General features: G+C 44.2%; 2 pseudogenes; both read left to right on the forward strand.

Moving 5' to 3' along the window:
- Window positions 1-2,502: 2,502 nt before the first annotated feature.
- On the forward strand, window positions 2,503-11,354 carry LOC123158362 (wall-associated receptor kinase 5-like; annotated as a pseudogene).
- Window positions 11,355-15,435: 4,081 nt separating this feature from the next.
- LOC123158363 (wall-associated receptor kinase 3-like) lies at window positions 15,436-16,413 on the forward strand (annotated as a pseudogene).
- The last annotated feature ends 3,756 nt before the right edge of the window (window positions 16,414-20,169 follow it).

The following is a 20,169-nucleotide window of genomic DNA, read 5'->3' on the forward strand; positions in this document are numbered from 1 at the left end:
ACTTTTTACGCCCAACCATTTGTTCAATTGTGCATTAAATATGACCTCGTATTTTAGAAAAATGATTTGGTCTAATTTTACAAGAATTATTTGGTAGGTCCTTCACAAAAAAACCTCACTTGGGGCACTCGAAAAATGGAAAATGACTCTTTTGTGCAATGAAAGTGAAAACTCTCCAAATCAACATTGTTTTCCATTCCAATATGCACCCTTGTGCACAATATGAGATCATTTGAACAAACTATGCCATGAATGTGGCCATAAAATTGATCATTTGGCTTGAAAGCCATGAATCTCCACGCATGATAGCTCATTTTTTAGAACACTTTTTTAAAATAATTTCCGTATTACAATTTTGTTATTTTTCCTGGAAACTTGGTCACATATAATGACACAATGCGAAGGTTTTCCAATTTTTTGATTTTTTATTGAATTTTTTATTCCCGTTTCAAAATGCGGTCAAAACGGCGGGCTTGACCGTTCCTAGCTAGTGGTTGAATCTTGGAAAAAATTTGATGTTTCTCTGATTAAATAGATACTTATGTACCTAGAAATCATTTTTGGAAAAAATAAAGAGTAAACTATGAGTCAGCTGCAGTTCAAATTTGACTCGCTTCCTGCTAAATCGACGGAAATTTGTCTTTTTCACCAGAAGTGGATCAAGCCTTTTGACACCCAAACATTTGGTCAATTGTGCATTAAATATGTCTTAGTATTTTAGAAAATTGATTTGGTCCAATTTTACAACAAATATATGGTAGGTCCTTCAAAAAAACTCATTTCGGGCACTCGGAAAATGAAAAATGATTTTTTCGTCCAAAGAAAATAAAAACTTCCTTAGGCAACATTGTTTGCCATTCCAATATGCACCCTTGTGCACAATGCAAAATCATTTGAACAAAATTTCATTCAAAATTTTCCCCGCTTCCTACTGAATGGGGCGAAATTTGTTTTTTTTATAAGAGGTGGATCAAAAGCTTTTGACATGTAACTATTTGGTCAATTTTACATAAAATCAAGTCTAATATTTTTGAAAAATGGAGTTGTGCTATTTTGGAACTAATATTTGGTAGATTCTTCACAAAAAAAACTTTTTATGCACTCGAAAAATGGAAAATCATCTTTTTGTGCAAAGAAAATGAAAGCCGTCAAACTATGGCATCGTTTGCCATTCTAAGATGCACACTTATGAAAAAAACGAGATCATTTTGACCAAGTTTTGGGTTCAAAATTTTGAAATTCAAGTGCGAGATAGCCGGCCAATGAGACGCGAGGAACCGCTTTCACGCGGATCACCAATTTGGACGCAATCTGAGCCATCCATCACACATCCATCCAACGGTGGAGCTTCTCCCGAGAATCACAAACCCTAACCCACCCACCCACCCTCCCCCCGACCCCCGCCCGCCTTCTTCCACCGATCCATCTCTAGAGCAGGTACTGACGCAGAGACCTTGCCAGGCCTTCTGTCGACGCCACCATGGCGCCAGACAGCTCGACCACCCTGCGCTCGTCCATCTAGCCGCATCCGTCGTCGATATGCAGCTGCACCATGCCGCCACCACAACGCCGCACCACCTGGCAACCTCCACACCATCGCCACTGCTGGAGCTACTCGGAGCCCACCATCCACAACATCTCTCCCCCGAACAGCAGTTCCTCCCAAGACGGGGCCTCCATGGAGGATAAGACGCGCAGGACGCCGCCGTCGCCCAATCCAGACTGAATTTTGGACTTTCGTCCGGGAGGGGTTCGGGGGTGGATACGGGGGACCTCGGCTTCACCTCCAGGAAGGTTAACGGCGTCAAGTGACGTCGCCGATGCCGGGCCGAACACGCCGATCAAAGTTTTCTCCAGTCCCCATCCTATGCCACCAAACCTCCATGTACTCCGGATCCGGCAAGCCACGATCCAAAACCCGCGAAGATGAAAGATCCATGGGGCTTAACCCACCACAAAGGAGGATCGAGAAGAACTCCTTGTAGATCTCCAGACGCCGAATCCAACGATGCGACGTGGCCAGCGACGATCATCACCACCCGACGGCGGCCGACGGAGTCCGAAGAAAGGATCCAGATGGATCCGATCTGAATCCGGTGGCACCCGTGACCACCGGCCAGGCCGACGCAGCCACCACCTCACGACACACAGGTCGCCACCGCCGCGCCGCGCATGACGCCGATGGGAGATCCGTCCTCCGCGCCGCCGGACCCCATGTTCGCCCGGCGTTCCTCTGGATCCCGCTGTCCCGCGCCAGCCAGGACGGAGAGGATGGGGAGAAGCCCCGCCGCCGTCCAGCCGGCCCGGCGGCGCTATGGACGGCAGCGAGGAGGGGGAGAGGAGGATGAGACTCGAGCGGCGGCGGCTAGGGTTTCCCCCCTCGGGTGCCCCCCCCCCCCCCCCCCCCCCCCAAATATGCATATCTCATATAACGGCGTTTGTTCGAACTCTAGCCACCACACTCAAATCTTGGACTAGCTAGCTAGCTGCTAGGATCTACCAATGGCGCTGACCAGCTCAGTAGCAGCGTTGGCAGCAGTGCTGCTGCTGGCGTTGCAGCTCCCTGCAGCGGCGGCGGCCGACGTGCGTCCGCCGCCTGACAGCTGCACCCGCATGTGCGGCAACGTGAGCGTGCCGTACCCGTTCGGGGTCGGCCGGGCCGAATGCTACCGGCCGGGCTTCAACCTCACCTGCCACACGAGCGGCCGGGAGGCGCCAAGGCTGCTGCTCGGCGACGGCACACTCCAACTGGCCGAGATCTCCATCGACAACAGCACGGTGCGGGTCATGCGCACCGGCGACGTAAAAGTCGACGCTGCCGGCAACGGTTTGTTCGGCGGCGGCCTCGCGGAAGACGGGCCCTACACCGCTACACGCTGTCGAACTCCAGCGAGCTCGTCGCGGTGGGTTGCAACGTGTATGCGATCCTCCAAGAGAAGAACAAGCTCACCATGCTGAGCGGTTGTGCCTCATTCTGCGACGAAGTCGCTGACAATGCAACTGAAATGTATATATTGGAACAAGGGAGTTCTCCCAGAACCAAATACAACATGGGCAGCTGCCAGGCGCCCCTCATCCCCGCGTACTACGTCGGGAATAGCGTTCCGGGCCAGGTAAAACATTTCGGTTCGAACCGCAGAATCGACCAAGTGTTGCCGCGGGCGAAGGTGTTCGTCGCGGAGCAGGGGTGGTTCGATCAGAAACATGTCTACTCTGCTTTAGTGTATCCTCCGTTAGAAATGGACTATCTGTATCATAGACCAGAAAATATGGCAGTTCCATTTCTTCTGGACTGGCTGATCGTTGCCCAAGGTCGGCTGGCTACCACGGAGTTGACCGACGGCAAGTGCACCTCGGTCGAAGCCCGCGACGTCTGCAAGAGCAGTGAACGCAGCTGCAGGAAACCTCCTAGAGGCTATATTTGTTCTTGCCGGCATGGTTACCAAGGCAATCCTTATATCACCGACGGGTGCCAAGGTTAATTTGCACTGGTTATACGCTTTTCTTTCACATTATAGGCAGAAACGATTTGTCTTTGATCGATAATCCTTACAAGTGTTGGCTGGCTGTATGTAGATATCAACGAGCGCGACCTCCCTGCAAAAGACACCGAGTGCTACGGCGAATGTACAAACACACAGGGATCTTTCGAGTGTCGTTGCCCGGAAGGAACCATCGGCAACCATGCCCTGCCCAGTGGCTGCATCGAACCTGCCAAGCAGCCTGCGAAGCCCGGAAACACAGGTTAGCACCGTTTTACATTACTCCCTCTGTTTTCCTTTACTCCACATATTAGCTTTGTGTGAAGTCAAACTTTACAGGCTTTTTTTTTGCGGGTGAAATAGCAATGTACTCCCTCCGTTCCTTTATATAAGGTGTATTTGTTTTTTCAAAAGTCAAATGAGTGCAAGTTTGACCAAGTTTTTAGAAAAATATATGAATATTCACAATATGAACTTTATATCATTTGATCGATCATGAAAGGTAGTTTCATATTTTATCTATTAGGTATTACAGATGTTTCTATTTGTTCTATAATCCTGGTCAAACTTTCAAATGGTTGACTTGCACGGAAACCAATACACCTTATATTCTGGAACGGAGGGAGTATTAGTCAATCACAAAGTCCTTACAATCATTGGATGCTATTTCCACAACTTCAACTGGACCAGCTCCTAACCAAGTCATGGTCCTACCTTGGGTTCTAGCAAAACTAGCTAAGCTATCACTAGCTTTATTTTGGGATCTAATATGGAATACAGTTCCTAACCAAAGGTGCTTGATCTCTCTCACAATTGAAGAGTAAACCGAACGATCGGTCCCCGGACTCGTAATGAGAGTGACTGCTTCGAGAGAATCCATCTCCAATGCTATCGGCACATCACATCTCTGTATTGCCAGGGACAAGCCTTCCATACACGCGCACAGCTCCGCCTCTAGGGGATCCCTGCAGGAATACAAAACCCTGCAAGCCGAGAAATTGATGCCACCCAAATGGTCACCCAGGATCATCCCCGCCCCAGCTTCACCGGATGCTACAAAAGAGCCATCAGTGTTTAACTTGCACCACCCTAGGTCTGGTTTGGTCCATCTTCGTTCCTGAACTGCAGCAGCACTTTCCCTCTTCTTTGGTATTAGCCACTCAACATATGACTTCCCTTTGGCTGGATCAGCTCTTGGGATCTGCTTCAAACCAATTAAAGATTCCAAATAGCTTTGCAGAAAACGAACCGAAGCTACCATCGGCGGTGCAGGCTTCGCATGGGTGAGCTCATTCCGAACAAACCAACTTCTCCAAAAGATCATTAATACCATTGTGCGTTCGAGTTCGGTAAGAGGACTCAGGACATGTAACAGCCATTCCTTACCATTGTTCAGTATAGATGTAATGTCAGGCAGCCTCCATACCTTGGACGTAGCCACAAACAGATCCCGTCCGAACTGGCAGCGAACGAACGGATGAAAATTATCCTCCTCTTCTGTTCCACACACCGGGCATATACTCGTAGTTTCCAACCCAATACGATGTTTCTTCTGCCAAGTAGGGAGTGCATCAATTGCCAAACGCCAAGCGAAGTGCTTAACCGATGGAGGAGCATCACACTTCCAGATAAAATCCCAGCAAGCACGACGTCCCGAAGGCGAAGCACTAGACGAAGACATGGTACCTCGATGGTCCTCGTCAAAAGCCAACTCATATGCTGATTTGACCGAAAAACTTCCATGCCGACCCGGACCCCATGCAATGACATCTCCCGCCATCCTTGGTGAGGCGCGAATCTTTAAAATTTCAATCACATCGACAGTCACAAAAAAGTCCCGAAGGAGCTCAACATTCCAAGATCCATTAGCATTCAAAAAACCAGAGACAAAACGGATGCGGCAACGCCCTTGCGGAGAGATTGGTTTGTAAGAGAAGGGTCTCGGAATCCAATTATCTCGCCAAACCCGAATGCTTGCTCCGTCACCAACTCTCCACAGCAGCCCTTTCTTCAATAAATCCAGCCCATGACATATAGCTTGCCATGAAGATGAACCGTTTCCTAAAAAAACTGTATCTTCCAGCTTACCCTCCGGGTAATATCGAGCTTTTAGAACCCTAGCACAAAGGCTGTCTGGTTTGGTAATTAACCTCCACGCCTGCCTAGCCAGTAGGGCCTGATTAAACAGCCTCAAGTCACGGAAGCCAATACCCCCCCGGTCCTTGGGTTGCATGAGATGGTCCCAATTCTTCCAATGAACTTTCCTCTTGCCCCTTGCCGACCCCCAATAAAAATTCCGCACCATGCGCGTAAGATCATCACAAACCGAAAAGGGTAGCTTGAAGACGCCCATAATGTATGTAGGGAGGGCCTGAGCAACTGACTTAATCAACAATTCTCTTCCCGGTTGCGCCAAAAGGCCATCTCCCCATTGTAGCAATCGCTTGGTTAACCGAGTCTGCAAATTCTGAAAACGGCCTTTAGACATCCGACCCTCCGGAGTCGGCAGGCCAAGGTACTTTTCCTCAAAGTGCAAGTTAGTGATCTGAAGCACTGCCCATACTTCCTCCTGCCTCGCAACGGGGCAAGCATCCCCAAGAAGAATGGAACACTTCTCGGGGTTTAAACTCTGGCCTGTCGCCCTCCCATATATGTCCAGCACAACTTTAATCTGTCTCGCTTGTTCTCCTGATGCCTCAAAGAACAACAACGTATCGTCAGCAAACAATAAATGTGACACACCCGGTCCTCGTCTTGACACTTTAACCGGAGTGATTTTGCCCGCTTCCACTTTGTTTCTCAATAAAGCAGATAGCCCATCAGCCACAAGCAAGAAAAGGAACGGGGATAACGGATCTCCTTGCCGAAGCCCACGCGTCGGTGCAAACGAATCCAAGAGGGTTCCATTTAGTTTGATAGAGTATCTCACCGACGTGACAGAAGACATTATCCAGTCAACCCATCGCTGAGAGAAACCCAACTTTTGCATCATTTGCCTCAAGAAGACCCAATCAACTCTATCATAAGCTTTTGACAAGTCCAATTTGTACGCACAAAAACTTCTTGTGGGATCCTTTTCCTGCTTAATGTGGTGGATACATTCAAACGCCACAAGCGCGTTGTCAGTGATCATCCTACTAGGAATGAATGCACTCTGTTCAGGAGATATGAGATCATCCAACAAAGGCCTCATCCTATTCACGAGGCACTTGGAAATCACCTTATAAATAACATTACACAGACTAATAGGCCTGTAGTCTGTGATTCTCACCGGGTTGGGGATCTTGGGAATAAGAACTATCGAGGTTGAATTCACCCCCTCCGGCATGATTCCAGTACTGAAAAAATCCCTCACCGCTGCCAGCATACCCTCCTTGAGAGTACCCCAATTCCGCTGAAAGAATCTCGCCGGAAAGCCATCCGGACCCGGAGATTTTAGTGGCCCGATCTGAAGCAAAGCATTGAAATCTTTCTTAACGGCGCACACAACTTGGCATTGTCCTCTTCGGTTACCACCTGGTTAATTAAGTCCAAAATAGGCGCAACATTAAGCATCGGGTCAGCTGTAAAAATATCATGGAAATACATATTGGCTAATTCCCCCATGCCAACAAGGTCGGAATGAATTACACCGACGCTGTCCGTTAGTTCACGGATCTTGTTCTTCCTCGCCCTCCAAACTGCCTTACTGTGAAAATATTTAGTGTTTCTATCCCCTTCCTTCAACCACGTGATACGCGATCATTGCAACCAAAGCATCTCCTCTTGATACAGAAGCTCATTCATCTTATCCGTCACCCGTACAATATCCTGGCGATCAGCATTCATGTTCATCAACTCCTTTAACTGGGTCCACGATTTGGCGAGCTCTCGAGTAACATTACAAAATTTTTTGCTCCAAAGTCGAAGGGCTGCCATTGTTTTCGTAAGCGCGTCTATCAGCTGTGCCATATTGTACACGCCTCCTGCTGCTTCCCAAGCCTCCTTGATCACCTCCGGTAAAGATCCTCTCTCTCCCAGAACAGCTCATATCTCCTATGCTTCCCTCCATTCGGCCCCCGATCGACCGACCCCTTTAGAACAAGTGCCACATGATCCGAGCAAGGCGAGGGCACATGTAAAACCGAAGCATATGCAAACAAATTTCTCCATGCGTTAGTCTCCACTGCCCTATCCAGTCTCACCTTCACATTGCCACCTCCACCCCTCTTATTATCATATGTAAAGGGAACCCCAACAAAGCCTAGGTCAACCAAGCCACAGATCTCCAAAGTATCACGGAAGGCGACCATTTATGGCTCTCCCCGTGGTGTTACTGAAAGATGCTCAAAGCCCCACATGGCTTCATTGAAATCACCCACAACAAGCCACGGTAGATCATTCACAACTTTTAGATGCTCGAGTTTAGCCCACATAAGATGCCTGTTTTCAACTCGTGGTTCACCATATACACATGTAATCCTCCATTGGGTTGCCCCTTCCTGGACACGAACTAGTGCATCAATAAAATGTTCATCTTTGTCCACAATTTCCACTTCGTAACTCTCATGCCAATACAACGCAAGATCACCACTCATAACATTACTATCAACTCCTGCATAACCCTTCAATCCAATCCTCCCTCGCACCTTCTTCATTTTATCAGCTCTCTGTCTTGTTTCACACAAAAACACCATACTAGGGGAATGCGACTGACAGATAGTCGCCAGCTCACGAACTGTCCGGGGATTCCCCCCTCCCCGGCAGTTCCAACTAAGGATATTCATTGGGCCCGGCGGTCCTCCTCGAAGGAGGCTGCCTCTTCTGTCATATCAACATCCTCCCTGTCCTCACCTTGCTTTCTTCTTTTCACAACTGGTAACTTGCCAGGTGTAGACGATGGGGCCGGCACCACATTTGCCCCAGACCCACTACCGCTCTCCAACATGAGAACCGTGTTTGGTACTTTGCCAGCAAGGTTCGGCACTGGTTGACCACGAACCATCACGACTCCATCTGCCCCCATAAGCCTTTTGCGAGCAGTCCTGGGATCGTCCTCACCAAGATTATGGGCTCTTGGAACCGCAAGTACCCCGCCACTCGAATTATGTCCAACAACATCTACTCCCCCAGCTGGTTTGCTTTCTGCATCCCCCCTTCCCCCTGGAATTTCCTACTCCTCTACCTCCTCCTCTACCAGCCCGTCTCCCTCTTCCCCCGCCAAAACTTTCAGACGCTCCTCCTCTACCACGCCCTACACCACCTCCTGCCATAGCCGGCTCACTACTCCAATGCAACCAGTCCCCCCAAACACACTCGGAAGGATCGTGAATCCCATCTCCGCACTCTTCCACCACATGCCCCATACAGCCACAAAAAAAGCAAAAATCCAGCAGCTTCTCATATGTAACAGGATACCATTTCGTCTCTTTGAGAGTAATACTCACAAATCGCACCAGTGGCTTCTGGACATTCATAAACACCCTTACTCTTAAGTGACTAGAGGGGTTAATTCTTCCTTCATTCACAACCACCGTGAACGGCGGCTCTCCCACCTTCTTCGCAACTTTCTCTGCTAGCTCCCTTTTCCTTGTGAGCCCATCCGGTAAACCCTTGATCCTTACCCATAGGGGATACATATCCAGAGCATACTCAGAGACGTTTGTGAAACCATCATACTCCACAATAACCACCGGATCTCGTCTGAATTGCCAGGGGCCTCCCTCCATGACACGCTTCCAATCCCCCAAGCAATGACACTGAGCCGAGAACAGATTTGGCCCTTTGATGTTGAAAGTTACTCCCTGGGCGCAAGCCCAAGCGTTCCTCATTGAGTTCAGCAGCGCCGCGTGGCTAAACGGCCTCATGGTGTGTACCTGAAACAAACACAACCAGCGAACATCCTTGATCAGCTCCTCTACCTCCCCTGACAGATCCAGGTCCTCCTCTTCCTCCCCATGGAGCTTCAAGCCTTCAAAGGCGCCTTCCAGCTCAGGTTATGGCCCAAACTGATCCCATCCATGATCAATCTCCTCCCGATCAATCGCTTCTTCCCGATCTATATCCCCCCTCTCGGCCTCCTCCCTCTCTTTGGTTACATCCTTGGTCATACCAGAGGTTGCCCCAATCTCCCTTCTACTATCTCCCGCAACGTCCTTATCCGCGCCAAACCCTAAGCCTCCTTGGACACCCTTCTTTCTGCCCGCGCCCCCCTGGGCGACCAGATCCGCCATGCAACACCGTCTCGCAGTTCACCAGGATTAGCCCTCGCGATTCGTCGGTATAGATCGCACAGGTTGACACTGGAATTTGGTGGATGGACTCCGGCGGCGCCGCCGGAGGAAAAAGTGGACTCTAGGAAACCCTAGAGGAAAAAGTTGAAAAAAAAATTCGTGTAGGTTTCGCTTAACTTTACAGGCTTTGACAAAGTTTACTGAAAAAAGCATTAACATATACATACCAAATCAATACTATTAGATTTATCATTGAATATATTTTCAACTCATGTAATTTTTGTTGTGAATGTTCATATTATTTTCTATGAACTTGGTCAAACTTTATAAATTTTAACTTTGGTCAAAGTTAATATGCGTACTAAATAAAATGGAGGGAGTACATGACAATAGAGGCCTACCACTCTACTTATGCGCATGAGCTCACGAAAATAATAATATGCATATATATATTTCAGGTTTAAGCATCGAAATAGGAGTTGGCAGTGGGGCAAGTGTTATTGTCTTTATTCTCATGGTATTTTTCATGATGCAAAAGTATAAACACCAAAGGGCAACAAAATTGAGACATCAATTCTTTGAGCAAAATCGTGGTCAATTGTTGCAATAATTGGTATCTCAGAGAGCTGATATTGCAGAGAGAATGATCATAAGTTTGGAAGAGTTAGAGAAGGCAACGAACAATTTTGATAAATCTCGTGAGCTTGGTGGCGGCGGCCATGGTACCGTCTACAAAGGGATTTTATCGGATCTCCATGTAGTTGCCATCAAGAAGCCCAAGGTGGTGGTGCAGAAAGAGATTGATGAGTTTATTAATGAGGTTGCTATCTTGTCTCAAGTTAAACATAGAATTGTGGTAAAACTCTATGGTTGTTGCCTTGAAATAGAGGTCCCAATGTTGGTCTACGAGTTTGTATCCAATGGGACCCTTTATGACCACCTTCATGTTAGCTCATTGTCGTGGGATGACAGGCTACGCATAGCAACTGAAACAGCCAAATCTCTTGCTTATCTTCACTCATCTGTCTCAATACCTATCATCCATAGAGATATCAAGTCAGTTAACATACTTTTGGATGATACTTTAACAGCAAAGGTAGCGGACTTTGGAGCTTCAAGGTACATTCCAATGGAGCAATCAGGGGTAACAACAATGGTGCAAGGTACAATAGGATATTTAGATTCTATGTACTTCTACACATCGCGACTCACAGATAAGAGTGATGTTTATAGCTTTGGTATCATTCTTGTAGAACTGTTGACTCGAAAGAAGCCCTTTTCATACATGTCCTCTGGAGGTGATAGCCTTGTTGCAAATTTTGTTAGCCTGCTTGCAGAAGGCAGCTTATTGCAGATATTAGATCCACGAGTGATTGAAGAGGGAGGCATAGAAGTTGAAGAAGTTGCTAAGTTTGCGGTAACATGTGTGAAAATTAAAGGAGAGGATCGTCCAACCATGAGGCAAGTGGAAATGACACTAGAAGGCCTTGAAACATCCATGGACCGTGTTCTAGATGGTCAAGTGGCCGGGGAATTTGAGAAGGGTGACGTTGCAATATTTCGACCAGCTACTAATAGTGATAAAAGAAACAATGATGATTCAACAAGACAATACATCTTAAAAGATGAGTTTATGTTATCCTCAAGGTACCCTCTGTAGGTAGGTCTGCTTAACCAAGTTTTTAGAACATGCAATTTTAATAATTAATTGCCAAGGATTTGCGTGCACTATTTTGCTATTTTTTTAAAGGTGTCACTGATCCGTTTGGTCTAATGGCATTGTTGGTTGCTATGTAATAATAATGTGTGATACAATGAAAGGGATAGTATTTGTGAAGTATGCCCATGAGGAATTAAAAGGAATATTTGTGGATTCTTGTAGTTTATTACATTTTTTTTAGGGAATGTAACTTCAATCAAGCTCGACAAAATTAAAGGTACAATGCTTACGGTCCTAGATTTAAGAAATTGAAAAATAACTCCTTTAACTAAGAATTTCAGTGAAATTTCTAGAATCATCTTCTCTGTGTTATCAACATTTGCGTGGTCAAATACTATCAAGGCTTCAATCAGATCGGAGCAGCGACGCCACCACTCGTACACTTGCAAGAATTGGCTACCATCATAGGTTTGAGAAACCCTCCTTACTTGCCCATCCAAAAAGATGGGAAGTCATGAGCGTTAAACGTACTTGGAACTAGGATAATGCCCTAAAGGGACAAGTCGCCGAACCACAAGATCTTCAATAGATCACCAAAACATGACTCCAAAATCATAATGGATCACACCAACAGAAGTGAAAGGAACACTAGCACAAATTACATGAACGACTATGCGAGGACATAAACATAAATTCTGCAATGCCAGACACATCAAACTTGTAGAGACACAAACTGCATGGCTCTTTAGTGCGCCCCGATAAGACTTTGCCACGACAGGAAAAGAACCAAAGCATCTTTAATTATTCTCGACGGCATGCTAGGATGGTCTGTGAAAACTGAAGACATGAAGCTAATAAAACTTTTGAATACAACTACGGAGGTGGAAGCTCCCCTCACCTCACAGCATGATGGCTAGATGCATGGGGAACCAACGAAATTTGTGGCAGTTGAACCAGTCGAAGCTTAACCTCTAATTGATGTGTATGCAATTTGTTACATGATCCCTCAATTTGTTACTCGAGGGAGTTGATGAGTCCCTTTTTGCATCACTAAATTATCCCTTGTTTCTGCATAATAGCACTAGGATTTTTGAAATTTTACCGTGCCCGTGCACACTTTTTCACTGATTTTGTCAAGCCCAAAGAAGAATGATATTTTGTGAAGAGAAGGTTATGTGGGATAAAACTAGCCGTGCAAGGCTTTCCAGAGGCAAAGACATGTGGTACCAACATGGATGCTCATATGATATGATACTATCACCACTTGGTCGATTACTTCAACCTCGTGTGATCGAATTTCGGATGCGAAAAATAGAGAGGACAGAACCATGAAGCAGAATCAGAAAACTTCACTTCCAGGAGTGATCCAGAGGGGGAATGGGTAGAAGGGCACCACCACGCCATCACCCCAACCAAGGGGACTATGATATCGATCTTCATTATCATCGTCATTCACATCCTCAACATCATTCATCTCATTGTAATACCAAACCCTAATTTGGATTGTGTATTACATTAATCATTCATCTGCAATTGCCATGCACACTTTTATGGTGCATGTTGTCTCTATGTCTGATTACACTGCCATGTTCTCAAGAGGAACCCTGGTAAGTGTATGAGTCGAAGGACCAAAAGATAGATGATTCTCTTTGTTTGTTGTGTTAAATATTTTTCATGATGTTGTGTGAAGTCGACCTCACAACATTTTTCATGGGCTTAGAAGGATTTTACTCGCCGAACAGAACAACGACGAAGAGGTATTGCAGTGACAGAAGCTACCACCCTCTCAATGTGGAACTTAGATAGGGGAATAACGAAGACCGTTTTAAGTATGTTCACATGGAGACCCTTAATCATTGTTGCCTCTATCCGGCAGGAAAGGGTCAGTGATGGCATATGTGATATGGAGCTACGATAGTATGCATGTATCTGTACTTGGCTTCGCTCACATATAGAAACATATAAAGTGGCTCGGTTCTTGAAACCTAAAATTGTGCATGTGCACAATTAAGTAACATACATATACTAGTGATGAATCCAATCTCCATTATAATGCCTTAGCCCTACCGCAAATTTTATCATTTTCATTAGTCTCTTTTTCTTTATTTTTATCCTTGCGCACTTTAATTCTTCGTCACAATAACTCTTGTTTCCACTCTCACATCGCTTTTGCTTTGAATCACAATTAACTTGGAGGCACATTTTGATAAACCTTTACACGAGGCATAAAGACCACTTCCTAGCTCCCTGTCAGATCGATACTCTTAATTTGAAATACTACAACTCAACCCTGTGCACTTGTATGACATCGGTTTTCATCGGTTCCCCCTCGTCTATAGTGGCCACTTCGCCACCATGAGAGGCGCGTACCAGGAAACTGAGTTGGAGTGTAGTCTAAGTTGCTTTTCATGTTAGTTTAGGTCGACGGTGGGGGCAACGTCCCAGCAAATAAAAAGTCCCACTACTCCGTCTTCGTCCTGGTGTGGTCATCATGGCTGATACGACACACATCAGGGAGTCTGTGGTGTTGTCATCCCATGGATTGTCGATTTTAGACCTAGTGGACTATTGTCCGATGCTTCGACCTGTCAAGGCAGTGATTGTGGCAAGTCGGGGTCCATTCTTATGCTCAATGGTTAACCCATTTGACCTTTTTGTGTTCTCGATCTTCTTCCCTGACAATAGGGCAACGAAGCGGTGGTCCGACAACCTACCATGAAGGGGTGTGTCCCTAACCACGGTGCATTCAACAATCTTATCTTCTCACCCGTTGGGAGTGGGAGATTCATGCGGCTTTTCAAAACCTATCAGGTTAGTACAGCTTATGCAAGTTTGATCTCCTATAGTTTTTCGTTGGAGTCTCGAGGAAAAGTGAAAGTGCAATTGAGAGAACTTTGATTTAATTTATAGTTGTGTCAGAGATCTTTTTTGTCCATCTATGAGTCATTTTATTTGATCTGATGTAATTTATTTATTTTAATGAATAAAGTCACATCATTCAAAAAACAATTTCAAGGGGGGAGCATGCCGAGCTCACCCGTGCTTGCCGAGAACAAAATACACATACTTAGAGCATCTCCGATAGATGATGTAAAATGGCTCGGGGTCATCTTTAACAAAAACACTGCTCCAATAGATGATATAGATGCAAATATTGTTACTCAAGATTTGCTCTAGAAGTAAAAATAGGGCATCAAGTGATGCAAATTTGCATCACTTGATGCTCTAGAACAAATTTCACATCACGAGGGGATCACACATAAAATTTGCATTACCAAGTGCTATTTTTACATCACCAAGTGGTCCAATTGATGATGTAAAATACGGCACCCATAAGAAGACAGTCATGATGTATTCTACAACACTGATGACCCACAAGTATAGGGGATCAATCGTAGTCCTTTCGATAAGTAAGATTGTCAAACCCAACGAGGAGCAGGAGGAAATGAAAAGCGGTGTTTAGCAAGGTAATTTCTGCAAACACTGAAATTGTCGGTAACAGATAGTTTGATAGCAAGATAATTTGTAACGAGCAAGTAAAAGTAACGGTAAATAAAGTGAAGCAAGGTAGCCCAATCCTTCCGTGGAAAAGGACAGGCCAAAATGTTTTCTTATAATAGGCAAAGCGTTCTAGAGGGTACACGAGAATTTCATCTAGTCACTTTCATCCTGTTTGTTTGATTTGTGTTCAATACTTTTATAATTTGATATGTGGGTAGACCGCTGCTTAGGTGTTGTTCTTACTTGAACAAACCTCCTACTTATGATTAACCCTCTCGCAAGCATCCGCAACTACGAGAAAAGTATTAAGATAAAATCTAACAATAGCATTAAACTTTTGGATCCAAATTAGTCCCTTCCGAAATAGCGCATAAACTAGGGTTCAACCTTGTGTCCTCTAGCAACCCATCATCTAATAACTACTCCACAATGCATTCCCTTAGACCCAAATATGATATTTTTCATGATGCAAAAGTATAAACACAAAAAGGCAACAAAATTGAGACATAAATACTTTGAGCAAAATCGTGGTCAATTGTTGCAACAATTGGTATCTCGGAGAGATGATCTTGCAGAAAGAATGATCATAAGTTTGGAAGAGCTAGAGAAGGCAACAAACAATTTTGATAAATCTCGTGAGCTTGGTGGCAGCGGGCATGGTACCGTCTACAAAGGGATTTTCTCAGATCTCCATGTAGTTGCCATCAAGAAGCCTAAGGTGGTGGTGCAAAAAGAGATTGATGAGTTTATTAATGAGATTGCTATATTATCCCAAGTCAATCATAGAAATGTGGTAAAACTCTGGTTGTTCCCTTGAAACAGAGGTCCCAATGTTGGTCTACGAGTTTGTATCCAATGGGACCCTTTATGATCACCTTCATGTCAGCTGATTGCGTGGGACAACAGGCTACAGATAGCAACTGAAACAGTCAAATCTCTTGTTTATCTTCACTCGTCCGTCTCTATACCTATCATCCATAGAGATATCAAGTCTGTTAAGATACTTTTGGATGATACTTTAATAGCAAAAGTAGCGGACTTTGGAGCTTCAAGGTACAGTCCAATGGAGCAATCAAGGGTAACAACAATGGTGCAAGGTACAATAGTATATTTAGATCCTATGTACTTCTACACATCGCGCCTCACAGATAAGAGTGATGTTTATAGCTTTGGTGTCATTCTTGTACAACTGTTGACTCGAAAGAAACCCTTTTCATACATGTCCTCTGGAGGTGATAGCCTTGTTGCGAAATTTGTTACCCTGCTTGCAGAAGGCAGCTTATTGCAGATATTAGATCCACGAGTGATCGAAAAGGGAGGTATAGAAGTTGAAGAAGTTGCTAAGCTTGCATTAAAATTTGTGAAAATTAAAAAAGAGGATCGTGCAACCATGAGGCAAGTGGAAATGACACTAGAAGGCCTTCAATCATCCACGGACCATGTTTTAGACGATCAAGAAGCCGTGGAATTTGAGAAGAGTGACGTTGCAATAATTCCACCATCAACTAATAGTGCCGAAAGAGAAACGATGATGATTCAACAAGACAATACATCTTAGAAGATGAGTTTATGTTATCTTCAACGTGCCCTCGATAGGTAGGTCTGCTTAACCAAGTTTTTAGAACATGAAATTTCGATAATTAATTGCCAAGGATTTGTGTGCACTATTATGCTATTTGTTTAAAGGTGTGACTGATCCATTTGGTATAATGGCATTGTTGTTTGCTATGTAACAATAATGTGTGATACAATGAAAGGAATATTATTTGTGTAGCGTGCCCATGAGGAATTAAAAGCGGTATTTGCCGATTCTTGTAGTTTGTTATATTTTTTAGAGGGAAAGCAATTTTTTATACTCCCTTCGTTCCAGAATATAAGGTGTATTGTTTTCCGTACAAGTCAACCATTTGAATGTTTGGCCAATATTATGGAATAAACTAACAACATCTGAAATACAAAATAGATAAAATATGAAACAACTTTTCATGATGGATCAAATGATATAAATTTTGTATTGTGGATATCGGTATATTTTTCTAAAAACTCGGTAAAACATGGCCTCATTTGACTTTTGAAAAAACAAATACACCTTATATAAAGGAATGGAGGGAGTATTGACTTATAACTTTAATCAAGCTCGACAAAATTATAGGTACAATGCTTAGGGTCCTAGATGCAAGAAATTAAAAAATAACTCCGTTTAACTAAGAATTATAGTGAAATTTCTAGAATCATATTCTCTGTGGCATCAACATTTGCGAAGGAAATACTATCAAGGCTTTAATCAGATCGAAGCAGTGGCGCCGCCACTCTTACACTTACATGAATTGGCTCCCTTCGTAGGTTTTAGAAACCCTCTTTACTTACCCATCGAAAAAGATGGGAAGCCATGAGCGTTGAACGTACTTGGGACAAGGATAATCCCCTAAAGGGACAATTCATCGAATCACAAGATCTTGAATAGATCACCAAAGCATGAGTCCAAAATCATAATGGATCGCACCAACAAAAGTGAAAGGAACACTAGCACGAACTATATGAACGACTATGCGAGGACATAAATGTAAATTCTGCAATGGCAGACACATCAAGCCCATAGAGACACAAACTGTCTGGCTCTTTAGCGCACCCGATAAGACTTTGCCATGGCAGGAAAAGAACCAAAGCATCTTTATTCTCGACGGCGTGCTAGGATGTTCACTGAAAACTGAAGACATGAAGCTAATAAAACTCTTAATACAACTACAGAGATGGAAGTTCCCCTGACCTCGCGGCATGACGGCTAGATGCATGGGGAACCAACGAAATTTGTGGTACTTGAACCGGTGGAACCTTAGCCTCTCATGATGTGTATGCAATTTTTTACATGATCCCTCAATTTGTTACTCGTGGGAGATGATGAGTCCCTTTTTGAATCACTAAATTATCCCTTGTTTCTGCATAATAGTTCTAGGATTTTTGAAATTTTGCCGTGCCCGTGCACCCTTATTATTGATTTCGTCAGGTTCCCAAAGAAGAAGGATATTTTATGGAGAGAAGGTCATGTAGGATAAAACCAGCTGCGCGGGGCTTTCCATAGTCAAAGACATGTGGTACGGATATGGATGCTCGTACAATATGATAATAGCACCACCTGGTCGACTACTTCAACCTCGTGTGATCCGATTTTGAATGCAATAAATAGAGAGGCCAGAACCATGAAGCAGAATCGGAAGACTTCACTTCCAGGAGTGGTCCAGAGGGGTAATCGGCAGAAGGGCACCGCCACGCCATCACCTCGATCAAGGGGACTATGATATCGATCTTCGTTATCATCGTCATCCACATCTGTAACATCATTCATCTCATTATAATACCAACCCCTAATTTTGGATTCTTGTGTGTGTTACATTAATCATTCATCTGCAACTGCTATGAACGCTTTTACTGTGCTTGTTGCCTCTATGTCTGATTACACCCCCGTGTGCCCAAGTATATGGAGGAACCCTAGTATGTGTATGAGCGGAAGGACCAAACGATAGATGATTGTCTTTGTATGTTGTGTTAATCATTTTTCATGATGTTGTGCGAAGTCGACTTCACAACATTTTTCATGGACTTAGAAGGATTTTACTCTCCGAGGAAAACAACGAGGAAGAGGTATTGCAGTGACAAGCTACCTTCCTCTCAATATGGAACTTAGATAGGGGAATAACGGAGACCGATTTAGCTATGTTCATGTGGAGACCCTTAATCATTGTTGCCTCGATCCGGCAGGAAAGGGTAAGTGATGACGTATGTGATACGGAGCTACGACAGTATGCATGTTTCTATACTTGGCTTAGCTCACATATAGAAACATATAAAGTGGCTCAGTTCTCTAAACCTAAAATTGTGCATCCACACAATTAAGTAACATACATACTAGTGATGAATCCAATCTCCATTATAATGCCTTAGCCCTACTGTAATTTTTAGCATTTTCATTAGTCTCTTGTTCTTTATTTTTATCCTTGCACACTTTAATTTCGTCACAAAAACTCTTGTTTCCACTCTCGCATCGCTTTTGCTTGGAATCACAATTAACTTGGAGGCACATTTCAATAAACCTCTACAAGAGGCATAAAGACCACTTCCTAGCTCCCTGTGGGATCAATACTCTTACTTTGAAATACTACAACTCAACTTGTGCACTTGTATGACATCGGTTTTCATCAGTTTCCCTCATGGCCACTTCCTAGCTACAGTGGCCACTTCGCCACCACGGGAGGCATGAACCAGGCAAGTGAGTTGGAGTGTAGTCTATCTTTTTTGTGAAAGTAAAAGTGAAAGTGCAATTGAGAGAACTTGGATGTAATTTATAGTTGTGTCAGATATCTTTTTTGTCCATTTATGAGTCATTTTATTTGATCTGATGTAATTTATTTATTTCAATGAATAAAGTCACATCATTCTAAAAACACAATTTCAAGGGGGGAGCAGGCAGAGCTCACCCGTGCTTGCCGTGAACAAAATACACATACTTAGAGCATCTCCAATAGATGATGTAAAATAGCTCGGGATCATCTTTCACAAAAAAAAACATTGTTCCAATAGATGATATAGATGCAAATATTGTTACTCAAGATTTGCTCTAGATGTAAAATAGGGCACCAAGTGATGCAAATTTGCATCACTTGGTGCTCTAGAGCAAATTTTATATCACGAGGGAACCACACGTAAAATTTGCATTACCAAGTGCTATTTTTACATTACAAAGTGGTCCAACTGATGATGTAAAATATGGCACCCACAAGAAGACAGTCATGATGTATTCTGCAATACCTGTTTTGTATCGTCGGTTGGAGTTGGAGACTTTTGGTGATAATAAAACACTTTTTAGTGATGTATATTTTACTCCAACCACAGTTTGATGATGTAAACAGTAAACTACATCATCTATTAAAGATGTTCTTAGTTACTAGCTCGCTTAGGATGTACAAACAAACCAAACAGAACTTAAGCCACTATCCACACATCAATCCTTCTGTTTTCCTTCTGTTTTCGTAGCCTCTTGTGGTCTCCTTTGGTATATATAATTTTAAAAGTGCAGATCACACACACACACACACACACACACACACACACATACACACACACACCATTACACACCCACTATGCTCCTACCAAGATCTACAACCTATACACATGTGGCACATTTCAAGAAACTTTCGAAGCCATCCGACTGTGTGAACGACGGGTATATCATCATCCCTGTGGCCAGTAGACGTGTGAGATTTTGCAAGGGAAAATACCCCAGATGGGACACCCACATTGAGAGAAAAAAACCTAGATG

This window comes from Triticum aestivum, chromosome 7B, assembly GCF_018294505.1.
Source record: "Triticum aestivum cultivar Chinese Spring chromosome 7B, IWGSC CS RefSeq v2.1, whole genome shotgun sequence".
Lineage (NCBI taxonomy): Eukaryota > Viridiplantae > Streptophyta > Magnoliopsida > Poales > Poaceae > Triticum > Triticum aestivum.